The 15317-nt window shown below is 35.4% G+C and overlaps 2 protein-coding genes across 3 annotated transcripts in view; one reads left to right on the plus strand and one right to left on the minus strand.

Annotated features, from left to right (window-relative positions):
• The window catches only part of ALDH1A1 (aldehyde dehydrogenase 1 family member A1), a 184347-nt gene that overhangs the window by 125171 nt on the left and 43859 nt on the right, over positions 1 to 15317 (minus strand). The gene's annotated exons all lie outside the window — the stretch shown is intronic.
• Positions 1 to 15317, plus strand: part of LOC129044211 (cytochrome P450 1A1-like) — a 43472-nt gene that overhangs the window by 7138 nt on the left and 21017 nt on the right.

A 15317-nucleotide genomic window follows, 5' to 3' on the forward strand; every position in this document is an offset into this window, starting at 1 on the left:
GTATTCCACTGATGATGGACCACTTCAAGAGAAAAAGAAATAGACAAGATTCAGGGCTATTCATGAACAAGAACTTCAACACCAATTATCTCCCCCAATAGAGGAAGCTATCACCAGTGAGTGCCAGATTCTCACTGAATTTACCAAACAGGCAAGCTATTTCTCTATCCAAGGGAGAAATGGCAAGGCAGAGGGAGGAACCAGAAGTGTTTTTTCTGATACTTTTCCGTGTTAGGGAATGGAGACCGAAATACCATTTCCTTTATGGCAATGTGAGGCACTGTGGTAGGGGAAATTGAGTGGCTAAAGTTTTCCCTTTAATAAAATAAACCAAAATCATATAAAGAACAAAGAATACGTATTTGAATTCAAAATTATTTTGTTATATTCTAATTTTAGAAAGGAGAAACTATGGAGTTCAGTTTATATAAAAGAAAATAATTAATATAATTACATTTTTAATAAGCAAAGATGATGGTATATTAGTGTACATAAAAAATATTATAAGAAATCTATAGATGGCTGCCTAGAAGTAGCATTCCAGGGCTTGGCCATTGTCATGAGCCAAGTGTTTGTGGAAAGAGAAAACCTTCACAGCCTGAACTTAACCAACAATAATAAAGCCTAAATACCTTTATCTCTTGAAAATATTCACTGTGGTGAATAGCAGGTATAATGTAATTGATCTACTAGGAAATATCTTATAAGACTTTTTTAAGTACAGCTGCAAAACAGTTCCACTCTTACTTAGCTATTATTCCATTACAGAGCTACTATAGAGCTAAATTTTGAGCTCTTACTACTGTGCTGGTTAATCACTGATTGACTATATTTTCAGTGGGAAAATAATAGATATCTTGTCATACAGTTAAATAGCCTTTTATATAAGTAATATCTTTTGTTAGTAATGTTAATGGGGAATTTTCTTTTATAATTTTAATTTCTGCCTTCTAGTTGTTTATAAACTCAAAATGTAGGCATATTTGTTGTTAAAACTCAAACATTATAAAGGTAGACACAGCATCAGAATACTGTGTAGTATTCAGAACTTAGTACCAGCCACTTCTCTCCATCTCCACCAACACCTTATTTTAAAACATCTTCATGACAGTGGCCGTATAGTAGCTCAGACAGTGGTCTAGCTTCTGGGAGTGTTGGTGTGACCCACTGGCTGGAGTGAATCCCATGGGGCCAGTTTTTGCACCATCTAGAAGGCATTTCACCTTCTCCCTCTCTCTCTCCAGAGTATCATAATTCACAATTCCCACTGTATAGCTTTACAGAACTTTATTCATGCATTTACACATTTATATAGCTTTTTTAACATAAGGAAAATCATACTACATAGTACTAATATTTTCATTATTTCCCTTGCTACTATTTTTATTTAACTTGCTTTTTTCACCCCACCTAAGCCTCCAAATTGGCACATATAGAACTGCTTGGTTAACTGTAAAAACTGCAAGGTAATATTTAGTACTGTGTGAACACAAGATGTTTTGTAGTATTCAGAACCCAAACAACACTTTTATAATAATCCTTAGCATAATATTGGCAGACCTTTGGAAATAACTATTTTAGCTGTATATTGAAACTACAGGCCTGTTTCTATAATGAATATCACAAGAGAGACAGTGGAACTTAATAGAAAGACCATTGGAACAGAATAAGCCCTTGAACTAACTTAGTTATTTGACCTTCTGGGACTTACCGTCCTTATTTGTAAACTAGAAGACGTTGGTCCAGATTTTTTCTAATAGTCCTGCTAGCTCTAGAATGGTATATATATACAGTATTGGAATTCCTAGTTTTCATTAAGAGCATTTCCTATTTGGCAAGTGTTAAATACCTACCTTCACTCAACACTATGGGCAAACTGAGTAACAAAAATATATGTTATCTGTTGTGATGTCAGATATTTATTGGGAAGTTATTTTTTCTGGTATCTTCTTCAATGATTGCTTCCAATAATAATTATTTCCCAAAAAGTACTGGCGCCATTTTAGATACTGAGTTCAATTTAAAATAAAGAAATTAAGAACCGGAGTAGAAATTCAGGTATAAGTGGTTAGAGGGATAAAATCAAGTGAACTAAAATAAAAATTTATGTTTAAAGTGAAGAGTGAATGTCCCTTTAGATGTGATAAATATATGTAGGAGAAAAAAACACAAATAAAAGATGTATGGAAATATGGAGAATAAAATGTTTGGGTAGCAATTGCTGGGGAATGAAACTATGGCGTCATTCCGTTTCCTGGAAAAGAACTGCTGCTCCCCCTTGCGGCAAGTGTGAAAAGCTGGCATCCTGTTAGAAAAGTGTTTCGTTCTAACGCAAAGTGATACAAGATCTGTTTGAGTTATAGTGACACGCTGCTTTGAAGGGGGAAATAAATGGCATATGTAGGCAACTCAAGTAATGATTCTATCCCAGATATAGGCTTAATGCCACCAAAAGAAAAGGACAGAGGATGTTAGGTTGTGGCTAGAGAGACCACAAAGGCTGACTGTGGTCAACACATGTAACTGATTGGTCAACACATACTTAACAAATATGTGTTAAGTTAATGTCAACAATTTTGTAAGTTTGAGAAGAGTCAGTACTGAGAATAGCACAAGGTAATATTAAGCAGTCATTTTTCAAAAGTGTGCCACTCAGCTGGAAAGATAAAATATGAAATAGTCACAAGGAGACAGTTAATTACAAGTAGATTCTGTACCATACTGAATGGCTTAGAACAGAGAGATTATTATGGTTAGAGAAGAATCGCCAGAGGAGAGAGGCTTTTAACAAATCATGTAGAAAAGCATAATAAGCAGGAAAATAGTCAATATTGTTAGAGTTTTGTCTGTATAGACTAAAAGCAAGAAAGAGTACCTAGGGCCAGATTAAACAACCTTGCACTAAGTGCTTTGGATTTTATCCCATTTATTTTATAGATGAATGATTGTATAGATGAATGATTGTATAGATGAATAGAGAAGTGGCATATGGTCAAATGTTTCAGAAAGTTTAATCTGGGAAAATGTATGCAATAAATTTCTCTTAAGTGCATGTAAATTTAAATGTTTAAAAGAGGTGTGATTATTAAAAAGTAAAGTTGTACCTCTCTAGTCCATCATTCCCTATTCCCTTACTCTGCTTTTTTTCGTATAATTTATTACTACCTGACATTATATTATTATACATGTGTTTTTCTGTTTCCTTGTATCACTAACTGGCTGTAAGTTTCATGAGGGTAGGGGCTCTGTTGCTTGTGTTTACTGTTGTATCCCTAACTTCTAAGATAGGATATTTGATAAATAAATGGTGGACATTTGATAAATATTTGTTAATATTATAAATAAATCTATATTGAAAAACAAGAGGCTTGCGGCAGGAAGAACAATTGTCTGTTTATCAAGATGATAAAATTGCTCTTGGAGAGAGGAAGGAAATGAGGATAAAAAAGAGACATTCAATATTTTGAAGGATGAAGAAACTAGACTTGATAACTCACTGAATGTGGCTGATGAGGAAGAAAGAAGAATCTCAAATTGCTGAGGCATCAAGATTATATGCATGGGAGGATGGTGACAGTGGTGAAAAACATTGGGGCAGGCTGGCATGGTGGCTTGCGCCTGTAATCCTAGCAATTTGGGAGGCCGAGGCAGGAGGATCATTTTAAGTCAGGAGTTCAAAACCAGCCTGGTCAACATGGGGAAATGTTGTCTGTACTAAAAATACAAAAAAAAAAAAAAAAAAAAAATTAGCCGGGCATGGTGGCTGGCTCCTGGAATCCCAGCTACTCGGGAGGCTGAGACAGGAGAATTGCTTGAACCTGGGAGGCAGAGGTTGCAGTGAGCTGAGATCGCACCACTACATTCTAGCCTAGGCCACAGAGTGGGACTCCGCCTCAAAATAAAATTTTATATATATATGGGCAGTCAGTTGGGAAGCATATTTTGGTGAGATAACAGATTAAACTCTTGACTCAGAGAGTCTGAGTTGAGGGACAGTTAGAGATATCTGATTAGAGTCCGGGAGACAGGGCAGAGTTGGAGATTTTGCTTTATGGTAGGGATGATAGTTAAAGTCGTGAGTTTAGATAAGAGTTCTGTGGGACAAACTCTAGGTGCAGCGAGAAAGAAGACAGAAAAATAAACCGTATGCCTATTTAAGCCATCTTGAAAATTGTCCTGAAAACCAAATTCTGGCCCATTCATAATTTATACATTCATCCCACACACATATATCTTGAGTTCTGAATAATAAAAATGATATGAGGATTATGAGGAACTCACAACTTAGTAGTGGAGGCAAACAAAAAGGGAAGATTCACACACACGTTTTTTCTAAATAAGTCAGCCACCCTATCTCCAGCCAACTGTGGACCTACTGTCAGACCTTAGAATCTTTCAAAACAAGCCGAATTTTATGAGACGATTTCTAATACCAAAATATAGGATATTAATTAAAATGTGTGGGCCAAACAAAACATGCTTGTTAGCCAGATTTAATGTGCAGCCCGTCCTAACATATTTGCAATCAGGAAGACAGTCTTTTCTCTACCTTACCTCTTAAATTAGACAATCTAAGGGGAGAATGCTTTTAGTCCCATGAGAACCAGATTAAACATTTAACAATTTAGTAGCAAGGGACATTTTAGGAAAGTCTGGTATATTGGTAGGTAGGATCATTCTTATTAGTACGTCTTTATTCATTTATTTATTTAACAAATAACTATACAGCCTATACTGCCTGGTAGGAACTCAGTATATAATGGTGATCAAATTAGAAACATCAATGTTTTGTTCAGGGAAATTTCATCAGATAGGAAAAGATTTAGGGTCATTACCAATGGAAGGAAGAACTCTAATAGCTGAAATAAATAACTACTATGTTGGCTGAAACTGCTTTAATATTAATGAGAAAGTTGGGCATAGGGAAGACCATTCCTAGTGAAGCATTTATCTATCTGTGTGTATTGCCTGGGGTGGGAGGATGGTGAAAATGGCCCTAAAAATACATAATATGGATAGAAAAAAGAGACAATGAATGAATAATAAAAGATATCACATTTGTTTCTTGTAGGAAATAGCTGCAAAGAATCAGTTTGAAGTGAAAACTTATTAAACCAGTGGCTTTCAATTTCTCTGGATTATGTCATAGTAAAAAAAAATTATTTTCCCTTTCCATAGTGAACCCAAGAGGAGACACACACTTAGGTGTATACACACACACTAAAACCAAATTTTACATTAATATTTACATTTGCTACATATGACACCTTGAGATATTTTCCATTGTTTTATTTTGCTTTTTAAAGGCACTTATCATGACGTTATAATGAGTCAAACCCTCCTCTGAAAACAGTGGACTAAATAAAACGGACACATGTCACTGTATATCAGTCCTTACTTCTTCTCAATGGGCACCATGGATTTTCCAGGATGAGGTCCAGAAAGCGTACAGTAGGATGTGAGATACGGTATGATTCTTATACTATTAAGTTATAGTCAGAATTGGATAATTTCCTTATTTATTCTTTTTGATGCAATACCACTTTATATCAAGATGCTGTGCTTATTTTCAGGAACTTCTTACTTTTACCAGTCAAGTCAATCATAATATTTTAAGAATATACAAACTGAAATTTTATGATGGAGGATATCCAGTATAAATTTATGTTTCTATTTGTAGAACATGTTTGCATTTAAAGATATGCATGGCTGGGTGTGGTGGCTCATGGCCGTAATCCCAGCACTTTGGGGAGGCTGAGGCAGGAGTATCACTTGAAGCCAGGAATTTGAGACTCAGCCTGGGCAACAAAGTGAGATTCCATCTCTACAAAAAATAAAAATAAAAAAAAAAAAAGCTGGATGTAGTGGTGCACACCTGTAGTCCTAGCTACTCAGAAGGCTGAGTTGGTAAGACTGCATGAGCCCAGGAGTTCAAAGCTGCAGTGAGCTATGATCGCACCACTGCACTCCAGCCTGTGTGACAAAATGAAATCCTGTCTCAAGTAAAGAAAAAAAAAGAAAAAGGATACTCGTGACCAAAACATCAACAATAATTTACAGTATTAAGTGATTATTGCTTTAAGTTTCAATTTGAATGGTAAAGGTGACATTAGAAAAAGTAGCCCAAGGCATATAGAATTTGAAAATACACAGGTCTCTCTTTAGGGCTCTTATGATTAATGTTGGCTCATGCTACTATTTTTTAAATCTACTTAGCTAACCTGTTCAATTTTGAAATAATTAGGAAAGCAGGGTATTATATAGAAATCGCCACCTATGCACAAAGCTTTCAGGAGTTGAATTTCCGGAATTTGATTCGGTTTATATTATGTTCTTTAGAAAATGTAAATTGAAATACTATAGAGTAAAACTGATATTTTCATATTATGTAACAAATCTTTAAGACAGAAACCAAGACAGAAGCCAAATAAGCACGTGAGGGACCATATAATTGGTGTCACAAGACATACAAAATAGATTTAGATAAAGTTTTCCATCAGTCCAAATTTTTGAATTGCATTTCCCACATAATAGATAATAAACATGGATTCCATAACAGGTTTATACTATGATGTCATTTGATTTCCCTGCTCTTACATTCTATCATGTGGCAGAGGCTAGAGCAAACCTTCAGTGATATTTACAGAAACCATTAACTTTGTTAAAGATACCTTAGGAGAAATTAGTAATTGTTTGTGATGTTATGAGTGAAGGTTGAGAACGTAGTCTTGGGATTCCTGCTGAAATTCAAATCCTGGCCCCAACTTTAATTGGCTGTGTAACTGTGTAGAGCTACCTACTTCCATTGGATTTTCCTGACAAAAATGCACAACTTGAACCTAGTCATGAAGAAACAACAGACAAAGCCATATTTGATGGCAGCCTAACAAAGACTTAGCCTGTACTCTTCTGAAGTGTGAAAGTTATGAGAGACAAAGGCTAACTTGCAAAACTATTCTAGATTGAAGGAGTTTATAGAAACACGACGACTAAATGCAAAATGCTTCTGCTATAAAGAACATTATCAGGCAAATTAAAGAAAACAATATTATTTTATCAATGTTAATTTTCTGATTTTAATAATTATACTATGGTTATATAAGAATTTGTTCATTTTTTGGAAGTATACTCTGAAATAGAGGTAACAGGGTGGCATGTCTGCTACTTACCTGTAAAAATTCAGAGAAAGAAAATGATAAAGCTAAGGTGAAATGAAATGTTACCATTTGGGGAAATCGTTTGACGAATATATTCTTGCAAATATACCATTGGACCACAGTCAACTGTTCTTTAAAAAATGGCCTACTCGGGAGGCTGAGGCAGAAGAATTGCTTGAACCCGGGAGGCAGAGGTTGCAGTGAGCCGAGATTGCGCCACTGCACTCCAGCCTGGGAGACAGAGTGAGACTCTATCTCAAAAAAAAAAAAAGGCATAATTATACTGAACATAAAAAGCTCTAACTAAGGTTTAAATGAGATAATGTATGCAATGCTGAGAATTCTAAATTTTGTGAAAAGGTGCACTGAAGGGCTTATTGGTGGTGGGGGTGGGGAAACACGGAAGAGGCAGGCCGCTAAAAACATGTTCTTCTTTGTAAGCAGAGTATTAACATAAAAAATCTAAAATTCCAATAAAAATTTCAATAAAAATTTCAACACAGTTAAACCTCCAGTGGCAGTTTCACCCTTTGCAGCCTTTTACCGTGGGCTCATAGTTTCTCCTCCAAATGTAACTCAAAGAGGTCCTTCATTTTTAATGGGACAGTTTCTTCAAAATAAAAAAATAGACTTCTTAATCACCACTTTAAAATTTTTAAACCACAAGAGTAACTGTTTTTGGAGAGTCTTCATGTGCACTCTTAGTTTCACCAAATAGCTAACTAGGTGGACAGCAGGCTATTGGAGGATTTTCAGGATTTAAGCTTTCCCCCCCTCCTTTACATTTTCATATACTGATAATGATTCTCTTTAACTGAGAAAAAGTTTACCCCTGCTTACTTCAAAACATTAATATGTTAGTGGAAATCACAAATTCAGTGAACCTACTTCTTCTTTAAAAAAAAGCACGATTCCCCTAGCAGATATAAGCAAATTTCGTTTATGGAAACATGTTTTATGTTAACAGACTGTATTATTTCCTAAGTAGGAAGAATAAAAAGCAGAAATTTTATTAAGAGCACATGGTTAAACATGGGCAATTTGAAACTGGAATGGTATTATTAAGAAATAGAATAGGCTCTAATTAGAGTCTTAGAAAAATAAAATCATAATGGACCATCTTTTCCTGAAATGAGTGAGTCCTTCTTAGAACAGACGAATTAGATGTGTTCTTCAGTTTGTTTCCAGACTTCTAAACCAATTCACTGTATTTTCAAGTGAAATCCAGACTTATTAGTGTAGTAACAGTAAGTACTCCTCGGGTCAAGTATTCTTTAAAATTGTCTTTATAAAAGAAGAGCGGCTTTTATATTCATTTAAGAAAATTTCAAATATTCTAATGCTTCCATTTTAAAATAAAGGATTAAAAAAAGTCTTGGTTTACTCAGCTCTAAAATGTTTAGCAGTAATACATGAATAAAGGGTTAAGCTAAAAAGAAATGTTTTTGCAATCAACAAGAGGAGATGCTTGGAAAAGAAGTTTAACCACATGCCCAGTTTTTCTAGTTATTCCACAGCAACAGCTGAATGAGAAACATATAATATATAACATGGAACTGTATTATGATGTTATAAACTGGGAAGGAAGCCCAATGTGTGCAGAATTTTTTTCAGTTGAGAGTTTCAGTCATTTTCAAATTGTGGTAATGTATACTTAACATAAAATGTACCATTTCAATATTTTTTAAGTGTACAGGGCAGTGGCATTAAAGTGGCATGAAGTACTCTCACATTGTTATATAGGCATCACCATCCATCTCCAGAACTTTTTTCATTTTCTCAAACTGAAGCTCTGTACCCATTAAACAATAATTTCCCATTTGCCCCTGCACCCAGCTTCTGGCAACTATCATTCTACTTTTTGTCTCCATGAATTTGACTACTCTAGAGACCTTATATAAGCAGAATCATACAATATTGGTCCTGTGATTGGCTTTTTCACTTAGGATAGGATTTTGAAGTTTCATTTATGTTGTAGCATGTGTCAGAATTTTCTTCCTTTTGAAGGTCGAATAATGTTTCATGTCTTACGGATACCATATTTTGTTTATCCATTTATCCTTCGGTAGGCATTCAGATTGGCTGAACATGGGTGTACAAATTATCTGTTCAAATCCTGTTTTCAATTCTTTAAGATACATGCCCAGAAGTAAAATTGTTGGATCATGTTAAAGAAAAAAATCATTCCGAAACTTATGAAAATGGTAAAGAAACTTTGGACTGTTGTGATAGGTGGCAAGACTATCGTGCCTTAGGGGAGAGAGAATACAGCAAGGACAGCTGAGTGTCCAGAGACAATCAGCAGAGTGACTGAGTCAGTGGACAGAAAATTACTAAGAGGACACATGAAGGTAAGGTGGTTCTTTCTAACCTGACTTAACAGAATTCTTGCTGAAGCCAGACTGTGGTGATCTGATACCAAATGTGGGGGATGAAGAACTTGATCAGATCCCAAGGGTGATCAGATATCAAGGGTGGGGGATTGTCTCTAAAGGGACTTAGCAGGACTCTTGCTGTAGTTGGACTAGGCAGGCCTAAGACAGGGCCCCAAAGATGAGAGCTAGTTAAAAAGAGGGCTGAAGAGAGACTAACTAAAGTTAGGTCAGAAAGAGTCTAGTCAATTTTATGTAATTCAATGTTTTATTTTTTGAGGAACCACGATACTGTTTTCCACAGCAGCTGCATCATTGTACATCCCATCAGGAATGAACAAAAGTTCCAGTTTCTCCATGTCCTTGCCAACATCATTTATTTCCTGTCTTGTTTTTCTTTTGTTTTGATTTTTAATAGCAATCTTAATGGGTATGAAGCAATATCTCATTGTTGCAATTTTGATTTGCGTTTCCCTGATGATTAGTGTTGTTGAGCATTTTTTCCCATGGGCCTGTTAACCATTTGTATACCTTCTTTGAAGAAATGCTTATTCGGTCTTCATCTGTTTTTAAACCAAGTTTTTATTGTTGTTGTTGAGTTGTTAGGAGTTCTTTTTATATTCTTGATGTGACTTTCTTATCAGATATATGATTTGAAAATATTTTCTCCCATTATGTGGGTTGCCTTTTTATTCTGTTGAGAGTGTTCTTTAATACAAAAAAGTTTGTAAATATTGGCAAAGGAGAAATTGATCTATTTTTTTTCTTTGTTCCCTGTGCTTTTGGTGTCACATCCAAAAATTCATTGCTAAACCCACTGTCATGAAAATTTTTACCTACGTTTTCTTATAAAAGTTTTATAATTTTAGCTGTTATGTTTAAGTTTTAATTTTTGTACATGGTGTAAGGGTCCAAATTTATTCTTTCGTATGTAGATAGCCAGTTTTCTCAGCACCATTTTCTAAAAAGACTGTCTTTTCCCCATCGAATAATCTTGGCATTGTTGTCAAAAATCATTTGATAATATATGTGAGAGTTTATTTCAAGACTCTCTCTTCTATTCCATTGGTCTACACAGTCTTTATGCCAGTACCACACTGTTTTTACTAGCGTAGGTTTGTGTACTTTTTGAAAAGAGGAAGTGTGAGACTTCCAACTTTGTGCTTCTGTTTCAAGTGTTTTAGCTCTTCAGGGTCCCTTGTGATTTCATACGAATTTCAGGATGGATTTTTATATTTCTGCAAAAACACCATGGGGACTTTGATCCATGAACATGAGATGTCTTGCCATTTATTTGTTTCTTATTTAATTTCTTTTAGCAACGTTTTACAGTTTTCGATGTGAAAGTCCTTCACCTGCTTAGTTACGTTTATTCCTAAGCATTTTCTTCTTTCCAATGCTATTGTAAAATAGAATAGAATTGTTCTCTTTGCTATGGACCTATGTATTAGATACAGAGCATATTAAGCTAATAAACCGCATCACAAACCAACACAGGTGATTATGATTTACTTGACAAGCCTGAACACACATACATGAAAAATGAAAGAGGAATTTATTAGTACTGCCTTCACTTCTTAAAAATCACGTCATTGCATGTTGTTTATTATTTAAAATGTAAATGAACATTCAGTGAACTCCCTGTTGTTATTGTTTTCGTCTTCACTTTCAATGTGTGCAATGTTCATTGGTAATTTTTCACATTACTAATGTGAAATTTACCAAAATAAAAAATATTTATAAAAATTATATTATAAAAAATAAAAAATGGTTGAAAGAAAATGTTTGTGGTTCATAGAAACTGAGACAGAGTAAAAAGTTTAGCACAGTAGAGCATATGCCACAAATCAAGTGTTGTTTATCTGAAGGCAAACTTATTTGTGTGATTTCTGCAATGGAAAAATTGGAGTCTCCAAGGAATGAACTAGCGAGTGTTAAATTAAAATTTATATTTCATCGTAGATAAGTGACATAAAAGAACTCTCGAGCTGAATCATTATAACTTAAAAAGTAAAAATTTGGTAATATTTTATATTTTTAAGAAAAGTGGCTGGGTGTGGTTGCTCACGCCTGTAATCCCAGCACTTTGGGAGTCGAAGGCAGATGGATCATTTGAGGTCAGGAGTGCGAGACCAGCCTGGGCAACATGGCAAAACGCCATCTCTATTAAAATTAGCTGGGTGTGGTGGTACACACCTGTAGTCTCAACTACCTGGGAGGCTGAAGCAGGAGAATTGCTTGAGCCCAGGAGGCAGAGGTTGCAATGAGCTGAGGTTGTGCCACTGCAATCCAACCTGGGCAACAGAGCAAGACACCATCTCAAAAAAAAAAAACAAACAAAAAAACAAAAAAAAGAAAAGAAAAGTGAGAATTTCCTATGTTTTAGAATAAGAATACTTTTTTTCATTACATGAATTATCTATTTCAAATGAGTACATCGATAAAACTTATCATGTGATTTTCAATATTACGTTTCCTAATATAGCAGCAGCAACAATATTAATAAAAATAGCAATCATAACTTCATTAATTGAGACCCTCTTTTAAGTCAGCATTTGACATATACTTTTCTAGTCATCACAGCAAACTACAAATGAGAAAAATGAAGAGATTCACATAAGACAGGTGAGTTTCCCAAAGACAATTGGCTAGGACCATGCTATCTTTCCTCTTCTATATACTTTGGCATTAGTAATCCCCTATTTCTTTTGATACCACCATGTCTATCATACAAGCATGACAAGACAGGCTTGTTTGTCCTATTTGTATTTTCCCATTGGTTTGAAAGCTAGTGTACAGGGACCACACTTTCCTCTTAATATAGAGGCTGGTCATGTCAGAATCCATTGTGTGTCAGTCACATTTGCTGGGAATCTATGTGTGTCAGTATCATTTCCTGGGAAGGTTTGCATACTACTAACTTTGTATCTTCAAATAATGTTAAGAGTTTTAGCACTGAACTATGAGAACAACACAAGCAATATTACAATAAGGAAAAATAAGTAAAGAACCATTGCAAGGACAGAAATGGACATATTGATAAAAACTGATTTATAGAAGCATGACTTAAAAATCAAAGTAGATCAACATTTTATTAACAGAATAATATATGCTCACTGTAAAAAAAAATCAACACAGCAAAGTATGAAGAGAAGGTAAATATCTTCCCAAATCTCTTCATGAACACATGAGAACATGCCTCCAGATGTCATCTCTTTACAGATATATGTGTATGTGTTTGGGTGCATGTATAATTTTATATAGATAATTCCTTCCTATGCATGTGGTGTGGTGTCTACTTTTTTACTCAGCAAAGTGGCAGGGACATCTTCATGGTTATAAATATTTAGATAGTGCTATCATTTTTAATGGATGCAAAGTGTTCTTTATGTAAAATGCTATATTGAAAGAAACATAGGTGGTTTTGAAATTTCACTGTCATAATCAATGCCACAATTAGCTTTTGTGTGCATGCATTTTAATTCCCTTGGCTAACGATCTCTTCAAGATAAATTCCAAGATGTTGGACATTTGGGTCCAAGGGTAGAAGCATGATGTTACAGTATAAACCTGTAAGCTACTCAGTTAGAAAAGTAGAAACATGTTGTTTAGCTACTTGTATAGATTTGCCAGCCTGTATATACAAATACCTGTAACATGTAAGGAATAAGTCAATTTTTATTTTTCTATAAGATATTACTGAATAATTATTGAGTTTTTCTGAACAGAATAATGTTCTTTCAAGGCTTTGTAATCCTGTTTTGTTATTGACATTGTTGTCTAACACAGGAACCAAGTATAACAGGCACAATTATTAACTGTTCTCAAAAGTTCCTGATAGAAGTCATAGTAATCCACCAACAAATTGTAACTTCCATTCTTCCTCAATTCAGACATATCAGACACCAACAGAATGGCAGGCCAAAAAAGTTATTCATGGACTCATTAGTTCCTGATCCCAGATGTAGGCAGCCAGATTGAAATAACTTCCAGAGGAGATTTTTGTTGACAAACATTCTTGGCACATTCTTCCAAAAGGGTATCATTCTGAGGAATCTAGCCTGAACACCAAAACAGTAGCATAAAACTCATATTTTATTGCTTTCTTTTCCTATATTTCAGCCCCCAAATAGTTATCATGAGGCTTAGCTTTCATCATTCCACATCCTGATTTTTAACAATTAAAAAATGGTTGGATCGCAGTAGAGGCAAAGAAACAAAGGCAGCTAACATCCGCCATACTTCATTCATGTATGATTACCTTTAAGTTCTTGCATCAAAGTCTATTTCAGTTATCAGAATTGTAGCAAATGGGTTTTTTCTGTATGCGTATCGAACAAGAGGGATTAAAGCTGCTTTTCTAAAAGGAGCCAATACGGGTGGTCTATATTTGAGACTTTATGAGTATCTCCTACTCACTGTCAAGAACACTGCTGTGTGTATATGTGGGAGGTATTTATGTGTGTGGTGGTAGAGGGGTGGACTTGGGCATATGTGCATGTGATCAGGATGGAGGGGCAATGCTAATAAGTAATGCAAGTCTTCTGTGTACAGAAATTTGATACATTCAGATACAGACATTTGTGTCTATAGAGTTGAGGCTTTTATGATTGCCATTTTGATAAGACAAAAGGAGAAATATTAAAGTTTCTATTTTGTGGAGACAGGTAGTGGCAAGTCTTCCTAATAGCATCTTCTCTAGAAAATCTTTCTTCCTATTTTAAATGCAAGATGTATAAAATCCTTCTAGTATTGTGGGAGTCCAGACTTCCATAGCAGAGCTGACTGAAGGGGGCAGTCAGTTTACAAATATGCCAAATATCATTCTATGGGCAGCATTGCCCAAAATAATATATTTAGTTTGGCACAAATGCCTAGAGAGCTGTTTTTATTGGGTTTTCTGGAAATATATCCAGAATGGAAATTTTTATGTCAACATTTTATTGAGAACTCTCAAAAGATACACTTTCGAGGAAATAGAGAAAGCCAATTTGGGCAGAAGGTGAACACAATCCACAAGGTATATGTGGGTGCAACCAAAGTCTTAATCCATCTTCTAAGGAGCTGTGGAGCTGGAATGAGACTTCACAGCTTCCTTGGGCTGAATCAAAACATCAGGGCCTTGTGTCTCTACATTCATCAATTGCTGACTGTAGGCCTCCCGGAAAGAAGGAACATCTTGAGGGAGGGAGCGTTCTAAAACCAAGAGCAAAATTTCCTAAGATGCAGTTAAGAAGCCTCAGCAGCAGAAATTCCCATCAGCTGCCTGGATACATGTGTTGACCCTGAAGAGAAGATCTCTGCAAGACACCACAGTATCCACTCCAAAAGCCAAGGAAGGAAAAAGGGAGAAAGCAGGGCTAGGTTTCATAGAATCAAGTATGTCTTGAAGACTGGTGTTTTCAGGTCTACAATGTAGAGTGTAAGGATATCCTAGGCAAAGGGAACATTGAACACTACAGCATAAGGACTGGTAAAACTTAAAGATGTGGACAAAATTCTAGGCCTGTACTAACTAAGAGGAAGGAGAGAGAATCAAAGCAGATAGTACAAAATGAAAGTGACCCAATAGCAAAAGATGACACTGAAAAGGCAGGTTAGAGTCAGTCACAGATGATAATGAATGAAATTCAAAGCACTGTGCTTGCTAGAGGAAGTAAATAAGCAATGTGATCGGATTTGTTCGTTTGAAAACCGATTAGACCAGCAGAATGGAGTATGACTAGGGAGAGACTAGCAGCAAACCCACTAGATCTGAAGCACGGCGGGCATGTTAGTTACTCCCAAT

Source organism: Pongo pygmaeus, chromosome 13 (assembly GCF_028885625.2).
Source record: "Pongo pygmaeus isolate AG05252 chromosome 13, NHGRI_mPonPyg2-v2.0_pri, whole genome shotgun sequence".
Classification (NCBI taxonomy): Eukaryota; Metazoa; Chordata; class Mammalia; order Primates; family Hominidae; genus Pongo; species Pongo pygmaeus.